Source organism: Protopterus annectens, chromosome 11.part0, assembly GCF_019279795.1.
Source record: "Protopterus annectens isolate FY-2018-M chromosome 11.part0, PAN1.0, whole genome shotgun sequence".
Classification (NCBI taxonomy): Eukaryota; Metazoa; Chordata; order Ceratodontiformes; family Protopteridae; genus Protopterus; species Protopterus annectens.
The window spans coordinates 398,967,566-398,987,565 of NC_056745.1; the positions used below are offsets into that span (position 1 = coordinate 398,967,566).

Sequence of the window (20,000 nt, forward strand, 5' to 3'; positions counted from 1 at the left end):
ATGCAGAATGTTAAGCAAAGAGCAGTTCCTCAGATACTAAACAGTCTGAAGAAAGTATTATTTGGTTTTGCAATTTAGTACATAGAATGTGATGCACCTAGGACAGCACTGTAGTTTCTCAGATGAAGCCTATTTGAAATTCATTACAGGGTGCCTTGGTCTGGATCTCAAATATGAATGCAGCTTGAATGGAATTGCCAGCCTTAGTTTCTAATTTTCAGAGCTTTACATTCAGGACATAAGAAAACCTTACCTTATAGGTTCATAGGTTCATACTAGGCTATCTGGACTAGGGCATTTATAAGCCTAGCCAGAGTGTGTTTGGCTTTCGCCACCCATTTTAAATGAATTTTGCTATGCCCTTTTAAGAGGTTAGTATACTGTGCCTCTGTCTAACAGTGACACAGAAGTGATACCCGGGGTAAACCTACGATCTCCCATCCACTCATCAAGATTCCTCTTGAAGAGAGTCAGTGAGGGACTCTGCCTAACCTGGACTGGGATTTTATTCCAGAGTGAAGGGAGCCTCTGGGTTATGAATCTGTCCCTCCAGCATGTCCTATTTATTTCACTGCTGAGGTTCAAGTCTCTCAAGCGCGTAGCTCGATGGGATTTGGATTTTCTGAGGTGCAGCATGTCCATTAATTCCGGGTTGGACATGGCTTTATACGTCAGGCACAGATCGCCTCTGAGCAGGCGGTATGCCACTGAGCAGAGCTGGAGTTTCTTTAACCAGGCAGCATATGGCATCTGTTTGAGCCCTTTGATCCTCTTGGTGAGGTACATTTGGGGGTCTTTCCAGTTGCTGCAGGTGTCTGGTAAGGTACATCCCAAAAGGGGCATTGTACTCAATTATGGGCCTGATTAGGGATGAGTAAAGAAGCACGATGACCTCCCCTGATCTAGATGTGAATCCCTTCATGATTAGGTGGGCTATATAAAATGTTTTTCTAACCACTTTGGCCACGTGGTTTTCAAATGAGAGATTGCTATCAACTTGGGTCCCCAGGTCCCTAATTACTTCTTCCATACTTAATGGATTACCACCTATGTGGTAATTTGTGGGCACTTTGTTTTTGCCAAAGGGGATGACTATACACTTTTTGGCGCTTAGCTTGAGGCCATGGCTCTGGCACCAGTTGTCTGTTTCTATGAGGCCCTTTTGTAGGATGCTTGTGTCGGCTGGAGAGTCGATTATGGCGCCTAGTTTGCAGTCATCTGCGAACTTGGTCAGCCACAGTCCTTCCGTGTTGGCCTGTACCTCCGAGAAATATTCTAACACAATTGTGCCTATGGCAGCACTGAATATGAATCTGGAATCTGAACTCTAATGAACCCTTTATACATTGCCAGTAAGTATGCCTTATGGATCTTAGTAGAATCTCATGAAACACTGAAGCGCAGTAAATTCTTCTACAGAGGTCATGACATTTAAGGGATAGTCTTACCCAAAAACTAAAGAAAATACAACAGTTTACCTCAGAGCTTGATTTTTTTTACAGCATTAATGTCGTTATATCACTGTTTATTATTTGTTCACCAGGTAAGTGAACTTGTCTAACTCTTCAGCCACGACTCAATCTCAAAGAGCAGAAAATATGTCACAGTCTTTCAAACAATATTATATATAACATGACTACACAGAAATATTCAGAACATGGTATGATTGAATGCATATAGAGTAACATTAAAAGATTTAAAAGATCCAGTTAGAGTGCACTGAAAAAGAAAAAAATGATATTTATGATATTTTATAATATATATATATATATATATATATATATATATATATATATATATATATATATATATATATATATATATACACACACACACAAACAAAATGCAAATAAGATATGCATAAAACATAGTACAATCATACATGTAATACATAAACCGCTATATATACACGTGAAATATTTGCATAATTAAATGCATTCTAGTATTCATGATATGGGATAATATGTTACCTAACCATTGTCAGGATAGCAGTTGCAGGAAGATTCAATAAAGAAATGCTATTTAAGCGCATATTTAAACCTTTTAATGGGTTTTAGATTTTTGATGTCTGTAGATAGGTGGCTCCAGGTAGCAGGTCAGTTACAGCAGCTTTAAAAAAGAGGGTGTACTAAACTGAAACTGTTGTCCTGTGTAGTTATAAGTACATAAGAATAGTCTTGCAAAGGTAGTTTCACTCTTAAAGGGAGGGAGTAACTGTGTTTTAGCACCTTGTAAATTAGAATGCTTAAAAGAAAAGTGGCCCTATGAGGCATTGAAAGCTATTTGGAATGTTTTAACAAATTTATATCTGGGGGTCCGTTTATAAAATGAATCTGCAGATTTTATTCTCAGCAGTCTATGTTCTTTGAATATTGTGGGCTGAATGCATGAAGAGAAAAGGAGGCCATATTCAAGTTTGGTTTTAAAATATTTTTAGCAATGGCCCTGCAAGCAGCAAGTGAAAAGAGGTGACTGATCTTTTAACAGTTTTAATTCAGCAAGGACTTTATTAGTTACAAAATCTGTGTGTGTGGTAAAGAAAACAGTAGGGTGGAGTATTAGGCCCAAGTACCTCTGTTCAGTGACATTAGGTATTCTGTTTCCATTAAGATCTATTAAGATAATAGGAGGAATAGTTGGTAATTTTTTGGCTGAAGCAAATACCATGACACTGGTTTTACTGGGGTTATTTAGTAGTTTGTTAGTGGCTAACCAGGTGCGTAACTGAGTGAAATTTGGTTTGCAGGTCAGAGTGGTTAGTATTCAATGATAAGAGTAGCATATCATCTGCATACATTATTAATTTAAGATTTGGTAATTCTAGGGGAAGATTATTAACAAAGAGAGAAGAGGACCTAACACAGACCCTTGCGATATACCTGTACTACGTTTACCGGCAAGAGAAGATGAGACATTGCTATGGACTTGGAAGGTTCTGTCTTTTAGATAGCTGTGAAACTGGTAGATAGTGTCATCTTCAAAGTTAAATCTTTTGGGTTTGTAAGAAGAGTATGGCTGACCATTTCAAAAGCCCTTGCCATGTCAACAAAGAGACCTGCAGTTTTACATTCAGGTTGCAGTAAATGGAATCAGTGGCCATTACAAGGACAGTAAAAGTACTGAAGGCATTGCGAAAGTCATGCTTTACATCACACAACAGACCATAGCTGTTAATGCACTCAAGTAGTTGCTTATATAAAAGTTTTTCAACTAGTGGTTATTCTTCTAATTTGATATAGTCCAAAAATGCTTGATGGGAATTATATTGTATGATTTCATTTTATGGTCTTTATTTTTTTTTGCCTCCATGGTGTACACATACTGTAGAGTGAAGATAAAATTTACACAAGGAATAAATACCTTCAAAATGATCAGCATAATTTAATGTTGATCAGTATTCATCCAATATGTAGCATATTAAATTAAATTTGGTACTTGCGTATTATCGCAACCAGATTTTTGCGGTTGCGGTAATATGCATGCTGGCATGAAAACAGTGTGGGAATTAGTGTAACTTGTTATTGTACATCTTTACTTACAACAGATATGTCTGGCTTACATTCAGGAAGATAAACAACTATGAAACTCTTCTTCCTGTTTTGCGTGCTTTACACACGCACGGTTCAATTGTCTGGGCTGCTATCTTACTGTCGAAAGGAGTACTTTAACTATGAAGATGGAATGTTGATGACAAAAAACACGGAGACCTGGAAATGCTTTGTGGTTTATTTGTCAAACTTTACAGAGTTGCAAAGAAACTTTTATAACATAAACTTGCATAAAAATAAAAGGTTTGTGAAACTGATGATATTGGATGATGTTGACAGGTGATTCGAGGGTAGTTTTGTATGTGAGAAGTTGACAGTAGTGCTTTGGTTTTGTGTTGTGATGGTGCTATCCTCGGACGAAGGGAGATTGTGCTAGTGGTAAAGAGCAAACCTGAACTTAAACTTTTCCTTTTTTAATTAATAATCCTGCCTAAACAAATTTCAGTGTGAAAGAAAACACTTTATGTGACATCTTCACAGCATTATTGTTACAATTTATATATCAGGAGGCAACCAGTATTATCGCGAAAATCTGGTTGCGATAATACGCAAGTACCTTACATTTTAATGATGCATTATCTTTTTAGTGCTGCTGTTTAAAACTCAGCACTGAGGTTCTAAGTCACATTATTCTAAATATGCTGTTCCACGTGTAAAATGGCTGACTGCATTCCATATCTAGTTCTAAAGCATTTTATTGCTCCTGCTGTTGGAGTCACTGATCTTCCTATTTTGTTTTTTTTTTTTTTTAATTTTCTTTGGATCATAAAAGTCTGGGACTACACTCGTAGCCCACATGGGTTCACAGATTTTACAGATAATGTGGCAATACCAAAAGCTAATAATGCAAGATCAGAGTATTTCTTTAAATGTTATTTTGTACATGGCACTCTTCAATGCTAAAACGGGAACTTTTTGACAGCTTTCTGTTGGATAAATTAATTTTAGTTGTAAAAAATCAAGCCTTTGGCACCAGTTGTAAGGAAGAGTTAGCCCTTTTGCTTAGTTTACTAATGACACAGATTCAGAAGCAGGTCAAGTGAAATACAAAACAGTTCTGCTTTTTCATGGAAAGGGGGTTTAAATCTTTGATTGGATATACTAGCGCTGACTAAAGGGAAATCAGCCAAGAAGCAATTCACAGAATCCGTTTCAATTAATCCTTTACTCAATAAGAGCTGAGAGTGGAGGGCCATTATTCTTCACTGTCTCAGCGGAGATGCAAAAAGTACAAACTAAAGTTAACGAACTCCGCAGTTACAGCACATTAGAGTAAGTTATATGTAACTGAAGGAAATGGGCAATGGATCTGGCAAAGAGGATGAAATGCTTTCACTGTGCCCTCCTATTTGCCTTTAAAAAAAAAAAAAGGCTGAAGCCAGCTATCTAGGAGAAGGTCTGCACTAATATGTGTATGCATGTCTGCTTAACATTGCTGTCTGTGTGTGAGATGTGTCAGTGCCTAAAGTTTGGTTGTGCTCACTGTTCAAAATGAAACTGATTTGTCTTCAGTTATTTACAGGGAAGGGAACACATAGAGAATTAGTAAAAACATACAGAAAGGCACTGATCACCAACAGCATCTAAGAAAGAAGACATTAGGAAAGTATTAATTATATAATAAGAAACGTTGCAAAAACATCTATTAAAATGTACTGATCAAGTGTCACTTGGCAAAGAAAAATGAATGCAGGCTTTTAATTTGTCTTTCTTACTACTTTCTCTCTCTCTCTCTAATCCCCCTTCCCCCTTTTTTAATCCTCTCTCAGAATCCCTGCAGACAGGACGAAAACTCTCGAATTTCTGCATAATACAATGTCTACGCTTCAGTGGGAGAAAGCAGCATCAGTATTTGTTTCTTCAGTATAAATGAGCTGATTTTTACCTGCACTCATCAAACGTCAAGACTGCTACTTTCCTCATTTTTTTTTTACAACACCAGTTTGTTACATTTGGTGCTAATATGGAAGAAACACACAAACAGTTTATACACAATCTTCAGGGAACTTACATGTGTATTTATACATTTCATGCGTGAAGTATAAAAAACAGCCCTTATCACAGTCTTTTGACATTTGTTAGCAAAACTCCACAGAGCCTGTCTTCCTCGTATCTTTGATATGCATAAAGAAAAACTATTTCAATTTTAAGCAACACTGAATACACAGTGGTTCAGATTATCACTGCTCGTCAGGAATGTTGACCCATTTTTATTACTTTTAAAATGATGAAGCTGACAACAAAACTAAAATAAGATTATTAATACTTGAATGATTGACGGACTTCAATCACTAGGACGCAAACATTTGCACAACGATGGAAAAAGAGGGACAGACACAACTGTATCTAATTATCTCATGTGAAAAAATAAATTTTTTTCTCGTTAAATCGATAAAATGAATGACATTTTAATCATAACCTGAATACAGACGTACCAGAATCAGACTAAATGAATATAAATAAATGAATTTCACTTGTCAGTCCAGCTGTATATATTACAAGATGATTTCTGATTTATGATAAAAGTAGATAACTGATCTATAAATGAGTATACAAATTGTAAAACAGGGCTCAAGTTAATAAGATGCGGTTCACAAACTGATAAAACCTAATTTGTTAGATATCCTCCAAAGAGGCCCTGCATTATCGAAACTGTGCCTTTTGAAAAAGCTAGTGAATAAACCAACACAGCAAAAAGGAGAAGTCATTCAGATGCTTCTGAATATATAATTCGTCTTTGAATACTGAAGCAAGAAAGCTCTGCAAGTAAATGACAAGTAATAAAGCGTGCTTAAGCAATGACCGACTTTTACTTAAAGCAACCAGGGAACCTTACAGTTGCTGTAGCTTACATTCCAACTCTGGTCACAAGAATAGAAGGGCTCACCTATAGTAAAGCCCCAAGCCTTTCCATGTATATAGGATTATTTCTTGGATGTTTTGCTCTGCTCCTGGCCCTCATAGTCACAGTTCTTTACAGGCTCAAGCATGTCATATCTCCCCTTCCTACAAACACAGAGCATGCAGAAAATGTGGGAGACTTCACATCTGTAGAGATGTATGGCAAATGATGTTCGGCTACTGCAGATGAGCAATTTTTTCCGGAATACTCCAGTCACTACTGCTGCCATACATGTGTAAGGTTGTGCAAGAATGCAGACTGCACGGATGAGGACAAAATTGTCTTATTGTTCCAGCTATATGTAATGGGAGTGCTCCTGAATTTTTTTATTTATTTTTTTTTTTTTTAATTAGACTGCTCCCCCGCCTCCACCAAACATACCCCAACCTTACTTCTGTATAATTTGCATCTATGAGACTTTTCACAGTATTATAACTTTGTGGATTCCACTCAGGAGGGAGGCAAAGCAATATTGCAAAATGAATGGTGTATTCTGTTTTTAGAGCAAGGGTTGTGAGTAAGAAGCAATACAGTATGGACAGTGATTATTTCAGTGTTGTAGTTAATTGCACCCCCAAGGGCATAATGTGTCATGTGGTACATTCAGGTGCTAGTTTGTCCCCAGGGGATCGTTAATGGAAACCACAGCCTAACTCCTTGAAATACCAGATTGCTATGGTTACCACTCAGTTCATATTATATTTTACTTTTCCAGTGACATGTTACTTATTCACAGTTTTGATGTAAAATGGTCAGTCCATTAAAAGTGTATTTAAGCAGTATAACATGAAACTTGAACAAATATTTAAATTCACAATTTTCAGTTCCACAGCTTACAGCCTAAGATAAGACATCCTGTTGCCTAACCTGTTTCTGATTTTTTTCCTTTTACTGATGATTTTTTAGCTTCTTAAAACAGTAATAAAAGTAATTTCTTCTGTTGTCCTGTTTGATGCAATATGTCTGCCTAATAGAAGGTTGTTACAATCAAATGTATTACATGTTTCAAAGTGCTGTCAAATAATTAAGGCCTTGATCTAGAAAACATCTCACAAATGACTAGTGTGCAAGCATGTTAAATGGCACCATGAAATTAGCCTGCTGGAAGCTGATCTCCATTTAAAGAACACAATTTCTAAAACATGTAACACAGCCTTAGGAAATTAGCCAACATCAGTGTGTAAATGGTCACATTATTACAGGAATGATTATAGCTGCCTAAATCCATTTTAAAGATGAGGAACACCAAGCAAAAAACTATCATGGGGGAGAGGGTCAAAAGAAAAAATGGAATATGTTGCATGCATAAAACTTTAAAGCAGATATCTTTACAACAGGAGTTTTATTTCATAAAAATATACAGAATGCCCACTGAGACTCATTTCTAAACAGAGGGATACATTTATTAATCTTAAGAGATCATCTCTCAAGTGATCTTTATTTGACACTAGGACAGTGAGAACTTGTTAGCTTTCAGTAGGCCTCCTTGCTTTCTGTTGTTCATTAAAGTGTCACTGAAACAAGCAAGTAATATCACCTTTCAGTTTAAAATATAACAATATTTCAAAATTATTCTGCGAGTAATATGATGTATGATATGTTGAAGTACCAGCTTGATATACTTAATACAAAGTACAAAGCTAACAAGATTTTAAAGAACTTGGATAGATTTTTCTGTATACAAATTTGCTTCCTTTTCTAATCTATTACTTCAGCCACTTTGCAGTAAATTTTGTGTGCGCGTGTGTGGTGATGAATGTGTTGTGAACTAAATGCCTCCCAGAATGCTTCCAATAATATATAGAATGCAGCAATAAGTTATGCTGTGGAGAGAATGCTTCTGTTTACACGTAAAAAAATGTATAATTTAACTACAGCTGTTAACAATAAAACACATTCATGATTAAAAAGGTAAGTTCCTGTCAGGATGTCTGCTGAACATGTTCAAAAAATTGGCTACTGGTAGCCCTCCTAAAAGTATTGCTGGGTTCACTTTTTTCATTCTTTCTTTTCACTCCACTGTGTAAAGAAAACTGATGCCTTCTCTTCATGACAAAAGGGGTATACCTAGCAGATATGTGCTCACATTTTGACCTGCTCCAGGATGATAAAACAAAATGCTGTTTTGCCTCACAATTCTGAAATAAAGTTTCAAATTCCCCCATACACAGATCTATGTGTCAGATCCTACCATTCATATACACTCTGACCCTTTCTTCCCAGAAAGGAAAATATGCTGGTAATGATGTCTAGTCTATGTATGAGGAGACCTTTTCTTTAGTTTACCCATCCACACCCTACCAACCTGTGTATTAGTGGTAAGCTCACAGGTCTGTACATACACATCCACCATATTTATCTGGGCCACGTCACTGTGCAATGGCAAAACTGGCATTATATTAAACAAGCAATATAATCTTCCATGACCACCTCCTTGTAAACATGAGCTGTGCATCTGCAACCTACCATCATGATCATCCCTCCTTCATTTGTTCTGGTTACCTTAATAAAATAGAAATGAAACTACAACAGAATCGTTGTTTATTGGTATGCATGCACAATGTATCCATAATGCAGGTTATGTGGGTATGTGGGGCAAATGGATACTGCTGGTAACATTTTTGAAGAGTTTATGAATTTCACTAATTTTCATGTAATTCAGTGACTATTTTTAAGTGCTACTATTTAACAGCTCTGCTCAGATTCATGTCAATACTTTCTTTGGTCCACCCACCAAGATCAAGAAACCATATGTGAGACTAGACAAGCAAAATCAATGTTTGGGTGTAATGCTGCAAGTAAATAGTAACTCAAAAGCACGATCATTCTGGTTAGTGTGGTAAGCTGATATTATATCACAACTAAAAAAAAATCACACCTCTTTTTCTAGATAAGGTAAATGTCACTTATATGCATCAAGTCAAATTGTTTGTACTGAGCATGGCAATATAAACAGGTTAATTAAAGCACTAAACTACATTTAAGTGTAAAATGGTAGCGTTAGGTGCAATTTGTTCTGAGTGTCCAAATATTATTTCTTGAAAGTTTTGCTAAGAAAAATGAAAAGGAAGACCGCACTCTATACACTGTGCTATAGAAAACTTCTGAACATGACAATAACCCAATGAAGCAAAGGTTGTGAGGAAAGGTATGCTGAAATATCACATGCACATATTATTGACCTGTTTTCCAGTCATAAATACAAGATTAATGCCAAAAATACATCAAGATTTGGCATTCAGCACAAGAAACCTCCAGCTCATGACAACCAGAAGTATCTTAATATCTTATAAAGAGACACATGGATCAATGTACAGTTATAACTGTAAGTGTATGGTTTAATGCTTTTCCTTTATTCTCTAAGGGCACCACTTGTATAACTTGCAAATTATAATTTTGTCTCAGAACATGCAATAACGTTCAACATTTTAACATCACAGAGATGCAGAAGATAATTATCAGTATACAGTTCCATCAGATATCAGTATGTATGTGTATGCATGTCTCTAACAAGCTACACTATTGCAACCAGAATTTTATTTTTTCAGTTGATTACAGTCAAATATCAAAGGTGTTCCTTGTCAGACAGTGGCTATTTTTGGAATAAGTGAAAGCAGTTCTTGCACCAACAACTAATTATTTATCTATCTTGCCAGGGGCAGTGTGTGTCTGTATTTATCAAGCTGAAATGCATTTCTGCAACTTAATTTGTTTGGCTCTATTACTGTCAAACTTCAGAAGTGTAGTCAATCTTAGATTGATTTCTGGAGTAAGGCAGTATGTCTGTGATAGCAGATGATCTTTAATATTAAATTATCACAGTTTAATGTCTGTCACACTCAATTGTCAGGGGAAGTGTATGCAGGGGAAAAGCATGTGTGAAAAAAATTATTTTTACAATTTTTATCGGTAGACAATCAAAGGAGGTATAGCTTTTACCAAGTGGCATATTCCATTGGAACTGATCTGTATGAAAGGAGCTGAAGCTATTATTTTGTGGCATTTCATTTTCTAGCTTCCAGTACTACTACTTTGTTATAATTTCATAGCATACATACTGCAATTGTTATTAGATTCAGTTCTAGACAAACTTGTACATTTTAGTTTTTGTCATGAATGAAAATGTGCCATCAATTAAATCAGAAATACATTGTGCTGGTATTAAATGACATTAAAAAGGGATGCTTCTGAAACATTCAGAGAGAAAAATAAGAAAACATCTGGAATTGTGAAATGGTATTCAAAAAAATAAAGACATGTGTCTGTTATATTAACTTGGACATAAAACTAAAACCTATGTATTATCCAAAACAGCTTTCCAAAACTATCAAACATTTTCAGAGACATAACCCTACAAGGATAGGTACCATCAACAGGCATACATGGAATCCACGTATGTGAAATCAGACTTCACTTAAAGGTAACAAATGAATTCTATGTACAAAATGTATCTGTACTGAGTTGAGATTGCAACAAAAGTTATATATGGTATTACTTTCATCAACAAAAGCTTTGATCAACATCTGTTTTGTCGACAAACTTTGTTCAATAGGTGTGTGAGATCACATAATTGTTGAGGCTGTGGAAAATGTCCTTTCTCTGACATTGTGTGATCTCCAAATATTAGTGGATATGGAAGTCGTTGCTGTCCACATGGAAGGTGCAGGGATGCCCCCTCCCCAGCAAAAAATGATATATTTTACTTTATTCCTTTTATTTTTGTATGTACCAATGCTGCTACTTGGTGCATGCATAGTAGCATGTTGAAGTTTGCAATGTTAATGTTTTCTGGTTAACATTGTAAACATCAATGTTTGGGTATTTCAACTAAATTCAGTACACTAATATCAAAGGATATGGACATTTTGCATCTTTATATCCCTGGAAATATGCCACCACCAAATCTTCCCTGTTCTAAATATGGCTTTAACAAGTTCAGCACTGAGCCACTTTTAATCATCCTTAACTGTAAACTTTTTTTTTATATCTGAGCAGAGTACAATTCCTTGAAAGTTTTACGCAAGAGTCAGCAAATGGAGAATGACATATAGCATGTTATACATGGGAACTAAACATATAGTTCACAAGCATTTCACTATACTATTCTGCCATGCTGCATTAAGCTAACCTACACTTGGCTATGGATATAGGTCTTCTTTAGGTTAAAGAATATGTCAAATACTAAACAATGCATCTGCAATGAGTTGGCATTATATCAGAAGTAAATATCACGTAGGTTTTGCCAGAAAAGGGACCTTATGTCACTCTAAACACACAACAACCATAACACCTCTTCATGGACCATGGCAATGCAGCCAGATGAACTTAAGGTCTTAATGTACCTCAATGCTGAAGTACATTATGGACCAGAGTATCCAAATATTTTTCTTAAAAGTTATACTAAGAACTGTGAAAGAATGGACTGACACATAGCCTGTTACGCTAATCTGACTGACAGTTATGAGCAGCTCCACATATCAGCACTCTACATTACTAATCAGAAAAATTCAGAGCCAGTTTTGCTCTTTAGAGCAAAATAAAAGCACAATTAAATAGACTGTTGAGACCAGGGACGATGAAATATTACTTGCATATATTGGCAATAACCGATGCAGTCACAAGTATACAACTAATGCCAAAAAAGTCAATATTTATCAAAAAGAAAAAGCTAATATAAATTCATGGCAAACTGAAATATTCTAATACCGAAAACAAACATAAGTGAGTTGTACACTATTTTGAATGTCTAGGTGTTTGGTTTAATTCCTAACCCTCTTTTTCCAAGAACAGCATTTGTATAACTGGCAAAAACTAATCACATTTCAGATGTAATAAAGGTAAACATTTAACTGTTCCAGAGATGTAGAAGATGATTAGCAGTATACGTCTCCATTAGCTGTATCTTTTTTTATTAAAAACTAAAAAACAAAGAAACTAGTGGTCTTAAACTTCCCTGATGAGGTCAGCCACAATAATATCCAAAAATCATGTAACCCAGGTAGAGTTCCAAAGCAACAAGCCTTTATTCGTCACAGACAAGTGATCCTCAGTAACAAAAAATCAGAAATATTTTATATGCCACAGAGCCACATAAATGGCATTAACTTATAATGATGGCAGTTCATAGAAAGTACCAGAACATTCTCCAATATATAGTCAAATGTGTCAACAAAACATCAAAATATAACTTTGACAATGTCAAAGTCACAGTGTTGACTGCAAAAATTTCTACCTAACTTTTGAAAACAGAATTTACTGTTGGGAATGTCCATGCCAGAAAAGATCTTACAGTATGTAATCTGCCATGTGGCCAGGATGGAATGAATCATCCTCCTGTCCCATACGAATGAGAGCCATGGTCTAGTTTCCTTAAGCTTCAGTGTACATATACTAAGCTTAGGAAGTTGTTTTATAGATATCCAGCTAGATGCCTATATAATCCACCTGCGGCTGTTAGGGCTCATGTAACAGTTTATACAGACCTCCTACTGCTATATTGTGGGACTTTGTATCACACCTGGAGCAAGGTGGTATACAAGCAACTACCAATCAGTCATATCTTCACTGTTCAATTTGTGTAACAGTTACCTGACTGCTTACACAAGTATAACATGTGAATGCATTTAATCTGACATCCTGTGTGTTTTAAGAAAATTTCCATCATGCACTGTTACTTCTGTATATTATTCAAACAAATGTGTGTGGGTGAGTTAAAATGGGTACAGTATCATTTTTCACTGGTTTAGTTGATCATATTCATCATTTTACATCATACTGTTTTGGATAGAGCAGTGTGTTACCAGTTTTACTATGCTTTAGTCCAAGATTTCAGAACAGTGGGGAAAGGAAAATTGTCCCTTTCCTCAATGTTTTGCAATTTCAGAGTTAGTATGTTTAAGGATCATGGGGTGTGGGGATACAAAAATGACTAACATTTGTATGGTTGATTTTTTTTAGGTTTCTTTGTTTGCTCTTTTGATCATGTGACAAAGTATTAACCATTTGTATAAATATGTATATAGGGTTACATCATTGTTCGACAACACCCATGAGCAATATACAAATGAGAGGGCAAAATGAGCGATGTTCACAGGTTCATAGGTTAGTACTAGGCTATCGGCCCAAGGGCCTACATAAGCCTAGCCAACAAGGTTCCCTGGCTAGCGCCACCCAAAAAAAGTTATTTTCCTGTGCCACTTTAGAGCAGAGACACAGAAGTGAACCCCGGGGTGTATTTCCTATTTCCCATCCACTCATCAAGATTTTTCTTGAAGAGTGCTAATGAAGAACTTTACTTGACATAGATTGGTAGCCTGTTCCAGAGTATGGGTAGTCTCTGGGACAGGAATCTATACCTCCAGCATGTCCTGTTTATTGTGGTGACAAGGTTTAGTTCCCTAGAGCGTGTAGCTTGGAGGGATTTCTTTAGGTGTAGCATGTCCAACAGCTCTGGGTTTGACATAGCTTTATAGGTTAGGCAGAGATCACCTTGGAGTAGGTGATATGCTATGGAGTAAAGCTGGAGTTTTTTGAGGCGGTCAGTGTAGGGCATTTGTTTGAGGCCAGTAATTCTTTGTGAGGTACTTCTGTGGCCTTTCCAGCTGCTGCAGATGTCTTGTGAGGTACATTCCAAAAGGGTCATTGTACTCTATAACGGGTCTGAGTGTCGAGTAAAGGGGAACACTGACCCCTTTTTTCCTGGATGAGAACCCTTTTATGATGAGGTGTGCCACGTACAAGGACTTCCTGACTACTGTGACGATGTGACTATCAAAGGAGAGACTACTGTCCACCTGGGTCCCAAGTTTTCTTATCACACATTCAGTGTTAAGTAGATTGCTGCCTATGTGGTAGTTCATGGGTACAGAGTTTTTACAAAAGGGGATGACACTGCACTTTTTGGCATTGAGCTTGCAGCCATGGCTCTGACACCAGGCATCTGTCTCAGCGAGGCCCTTCTCTAGGATGTCCACATAATTTGGGGACTTGACTACGGCTCCTAGTTTGCAGTCATCTATGAACTTCATTAGCCAGAGGCCTTCTGTGTTAGCCTGTACTTCAGAGAAATAGTTACCAAACAGGAGAGGTCCCAGGATGGAACCCTGTTGTACTCCACTTGTCACTGCTTTGAGGTCAGATTTGGAGTCTGCAACTTTTACAGTGTGGGTTCTGTCAGTGAGTCAGTTGGCAACCCATCTTGTGACGTAGAGATTTATACCTAGTTTAGTGAGTTTAGCTATAATTCCAGAATGGGAGCTGGTGAAGAAAGCCTTGGCAAGGTCAAGATAGGCTGTGTGAACCACCTTACCCTCATCTACGGCTTTGGTGACTGCCGCAAAGAAGTCAATCAGGTTCAGGAGGCATGCCCTGCCTTTCACAAACCCTAACTGGGTGGTATCCAGAATTTGGAGGTTACCAATGTCTTTGTTTATTTGTTCCATGATGATACATTCCATGGCCTTGCAGACCAGGCTCGCCAGGCTAATAGGTCGATAGGTCCCGGGATCAGTGGTGGTACCCCCTTTGTAGAGTGGGATAACTGCTGCTGTGCACCATTCAGTGGGCACAAAGCCTGATGCAAGGCTATTATTGAACATGGTGTTTAAGTTGGGAGCCAGTTCGTTCTGAAGTTCATGTAAAACGCAGCCTGGGATGTTGCCCAGTCCCATGGATGCTGTGTGTTTGGCTTTAGAGAGTGCAGATTTTACCTGCGTAGTTGTGATTACAAGGACTCTGCATTCTTCCTGTATAGATATGGGCCCTTTAGGGGGTGAGGGGGGGGTAAAGTTAGCACTGAACCTATCTGCCAAGATGTTGGCAAGATCAGTTGGTTCTGTAATTTGCATGCCGTTGTGCTGTAACTCTGAGCAGATCTGGGTGTTGCCATCGAGATTCTTGACATAGCTATAGAATGCTTTGTGGTTGTCCTCAGAATTAGTGGTGATTTTGTTTCCGTAGCTAGCTTTGGAGGATCTTATAAGGGATCTCAGCTTCTTACTGAGGCTGACCAGGGAGCTCCTCCACTCATGGGATTTTACTCTCTTTTGCAACAGTTTCTTCCTTCTGTTGTACAGTTTGTTTATGGCAGGGGACCGCCAGATTGGCTTCCTTTTTTTGGAGGATAGCGTCTTGGTTCTGTTTGGGATAGCATGATCCATGCACTCGTGTAAATGCTTATAGAGTGCATTTGTGTAGGATTCAGCAGTTGTAACTGTATTATCCATCTGCATGGGTGTCATAAAGTTCATCACTTCTGTCTTAAAAAGCATGAAGTTGGCTTTGGAGAAATTTTTTACTGTGGTTTCCTTAATGGGGGGTGTGGGCGGGATGTGGATATCAAGGGTGATTAGCTTATGGTTGGATCGGACCAACAAGGAGTTGACTTCAGGTGTGGAACACCAGTCACTCATGTTGGTAATGACTAGGTCTAGGATATTGTTGCCCCTGGTGGGGGTGTGGATAAGTAGATCCAGGGCATTGGAGTTTATGAATTCCAAAAAGCGTTGAGGTAAGGAGTTGGTACATGAGTAGTTTTCCCACTTAATGGTGGGGTAGTTGAAGTCGCCCATTATTAGGGTGTTTGGTTGTACCCTAATATTTTCCAGTACATCAAGAAAAGAGGAGTGGGAATCCTGGGGAATGGTGGGGGATCTCTAGCAAGCTAGAATTTGGATTGCAGTTTTGCCCAGAGTTAGTTGCACTTAGATAACCTCGGATGCATTATGCTGAGCAATTAGCCTGGACATATGCATATCCTTAATGAATATGGACACACCTCTGCCTTTGGTGTTTCAGTCCAGGTTACATGTCCGAAAAGTGTGATATGAGTTGTAGCCAGGTAGTGCAGGGGTGCTCTCTGGAGCCTTGAAACAGGTCTCAGTCACTGCACAGATATTGATGTTCTCCATTTTAAGGAGTGCCTCGAGTGAGTGCATTCTGTGATTTAGACTTCCAGCATGGAGTAGCATTACCCTCAGATTTTGCTTGCCTGTTCCTGTTACGGTGGTGAATTTGTTATTTGAACCTTGTCTAAAAAAGGCACTACAGGGGCAGCAAGAGCCTTAGCCAATATCCGGAATCCAAGGGCCACAGGTACAGGCCATCTGTGGCAAAGCATTGTGGTCTGTCGACCATGTCATCCCAAGCAGACAGATAATGGATCCCCATAGAATAACACCAGAAGCTTAGCCAATTGTTGAAGTCAATCATTTTGTCAATCATGTGTGACATACATGATGAGTGAATCACAAAACACTGACAACTTCTCGTCTACTATCAGTCAACCACAACTAAAAAAAATAAAGAATTGTCTGAATAATGGTATTGTTAGGGAAAGGGTGTTTAGTGATATAATATGTAGGTTAGGTGTAAGGGAAGGCACAGGGCTAGAGTTAGCAGATGAGTAAGGGTGGGCATGGAGGCTTCACCTTAATGCACTAACAAAGATGTTGCATTATTCTGGAAATAAATGGAGTAGCCTGCTGAGCTAGTACTTCCTTAGGTATACTTGCTCTTAGAAATATAGATTCAGCATTAGCCTTACATAGGGGAACAGCCACAGAGTCTTTAGTTACATAGCCCATAATGACCAAAATGTATTGAAACAAATTGTTAGATTTTTATCACTGATTCAATAATATCCATAGTAATACCTTAATTTCTGGAGCCTTATGTTTTAGTTTAACAGATAGTTTAAAATTTTGCTCAGGCTGCATATTTTCTGTACTAGTTAATGCCATTTTTTGAAGGCACTGTTTCAGTAAGTGATCCTATGTCTTTAGTTCTTGTAGTCCACTTCTATGTTGTGTTTTGCAACAGTTTCATACAGCAATACTTGACTATGGAACTCATTTCCTTTTACTGGCTTTGTTTTTGCAGGCTAGTCTACCATAAATGTATGCTATCTTCTTACATGGATTTTTGGAAATTCACAGGTTCATTCTTCTTCTCTCTGTATCTAAAGACACACTGTGTGACTTTAATCTTTGTTGGCTTCATAAAGACTTACAAATGTTTCTGGTATTTGCCCCTATTAACAGGCTAGGCAAAGGAATATCTCTAGTGTTAATGCAGGCTTATTCATTTGTTGCTTCCCCTCACCACACTGGTGAGGTGATCTATCCCATTGCCTCCCTAAGTTTTTAAAGTGAAGGAAATCCTTCCCCATTACTATATAATGTGTTAAACTGAGAACTACAGTAACAGAATAAATTATCTTCCCAAACTTAGTTTATTTCTAGTTGAGTAATAAGATATTATTTTCTGTCTCCATCATTACAGACTGCTTCAAATGCTTATCAAGGGTTTCTGTTTTATAAGCATACCGTACGATTATAAGCATGAATATACTGCATGACTCGACATGATTGCAGCTCAGTGCTGCAAGTTAAGAGATCATACCTAACTTTGCTGAAACAAAACAGCAAAAGACTGACTGTAATTTTATGGACAATCAATTACATTCTGTAGTCACACCATCATATATAACATTCTTTTCATCGGTGGTAGTCTACACAGCTGTAATAGCGTTAACATTACTAGCAGAAAATCTAGCTGTATGTCCCTTTTCCTGCAGTTAAAACAGAGCATGACCATAGTGGATATGTTTTACTTGTTATTAAAAAATTGACACATTATCAGTCCATACTTTTAAGTTTAAATACAGTTTCAATGCATAACAATCTCTCTACAAGTACAGCATTTTAGCATTCTTTTGATCACTTTGAAACATCCACTCACATAAAGTAGGAAGCAAAACCTTTTTAAATTTATTAGAGTCTAACATTTCCATCATTTTAGTATGTTGACCAGCAGGATTTAACCACACTTAAAGTGCGTGGTTTAAATCACGTAACTGATATCATACTGTTTTTAAAATCTCTAGCTATGAAACCTTTGTGTATACATCTTTGAGGTAACACCTGTTCAGGCAAATAATGCCTTCTTTACTTTTTCTTAGTCCTGATAATTAGCCCTTCCCATGCCTATGCAGGTATTTTACATTTCATCAGTAAGCTAAGCTGAGACAATCTCAGTTCATTTATTCTGGTGCCATCCCCACTCCTTGACATACTGGTCAAACTCTTCTTATCTGGTCAATTTTTTCAGTGGTGGAATTGTTTTGGGTCTATGTTCAGTTATCGAATGGAAAAAGCATCAAATGGCATGTTTCATCAAACATGCTGTTCAGTGAGCCATTCAAGTAAGTTAGCATTACAGTAGGGATCAGGAAATTTGCCCTTTGCTCACTGTAGTGTAATCTCAAAGTTGGTATATATAATGAGCGGGGGGGTGAGGGGGTGCAGCCACCCACACGAGGAGTTTCGCTGAACAGCATTTTTGATGCAATGCCATTCAGTGATTTTTTCCATTCAATGACCGAACAAATACCAAACTGTTTTTAGTGCTGACATAGCTGTGGCAATGGGCACCATACTTTCAGCAACTCTATACTAAAACAGTGGCTCAACTGCAGTCATCTTAACATTTAAGCAGGTATGATGCACAGGTGCATTCCACTGAACAACAGAACACACTATAGCACTGGCAAAGCAGCAGCAGCAAGGGAATGCTTTCTCTTCTGATGGGGTAAGATGGCTCAAAATGTACGACTGTGTAGGCACTAAAATGAAAATCTGGATTTTTGACATAAATAATGGTTTATCTAGACAAACAAAAGTCAAACTCCGCTCATACAAACAAGTGAGTGATAGGAAATGACTGTGTAATGGCAAATGAAAAAGCATACAAAATACTCTTTCTTTCAAAGATTACATGAAAGTATATAAACAAAATAATACAAAATGATGATATGCAATGCTGAAATAACATAGTATATAGACTATACATCCAGTGGAGAACAATATATTGCACAGTGTTTGAAAGCATAGTCAGTATAAGAAAATCTTTTTCATGGTAATATAACAATTTAGAATTTTTTTACAGATTGAGTGATGCTTGCTTTGTGCATAGGGTAGATGTTCAAGGATGCAAGAGTAGATTTTACATATACTAGAAAGGAGAATATGAACAAAAATATTCTGAGAAAGTAGAAGAGAGGTTAAAGTAAAAATGGAGTATAAATTAAGGGGGATTATGGCAATGGCAGGATCTTGAGTTCAGGAAGTTATTTTTGACTTCAGTTTTGAAGAAGCTGGTACTGTTGATGCTACGGATGCCAGAAAAAAGCCTATTCCAAGCTTGGGATACTGAGGTTTTGTAGAGGAGCTTGCCAATATTACTTTTTTGGTTTATATATGGCTAGAAGGTTCTGGTTAGAGCTATGAAGTGAACATGTTGGGATATAAGGGGATACTATGGATGAAAAAGAGGGACAGGCTAAGGGTTTATTTAGCAGGGAGTGTATGAGTTAAAGCTGTGAAAGAAGCAGGAGCTGTGGGAATTAAAGCAATTGATTTTTTTTTTAGGGAAAGGCAATGATGTGATTTATATGGTTGGTCACAGGCGATTCTGGCTAAGTTGTTATAGGTTTGTTTGAGTTTGCTTACTAGGGGTGACTGCAGATAGGTAAGGATTGGAAAGGCATAGAG

General features: G+C 37.5%; 1 long non-coding RNA gene across 1 annotated transcript in view; it reads left to right on the top strand.

Annotated features, from left to right (window-relative positions):
• The window catches only part of LOC122815415, a 132,263-nt gene extending 125,925 nt beyond the window's left edge, over positions 1–6,338 (top strand). The window contains exon 3 of the long non-coding RNA XR_006366953.1: positions 5,318–6,338. This is a non-coding gene — a long non-coding RNA (uncharacterized LOC122815415). The remainder of the gene's footprint in view (positions 1–5,317) is intronic.
• Positions 6,339–20,000: the final 13,662 nt, after the last annotated feature.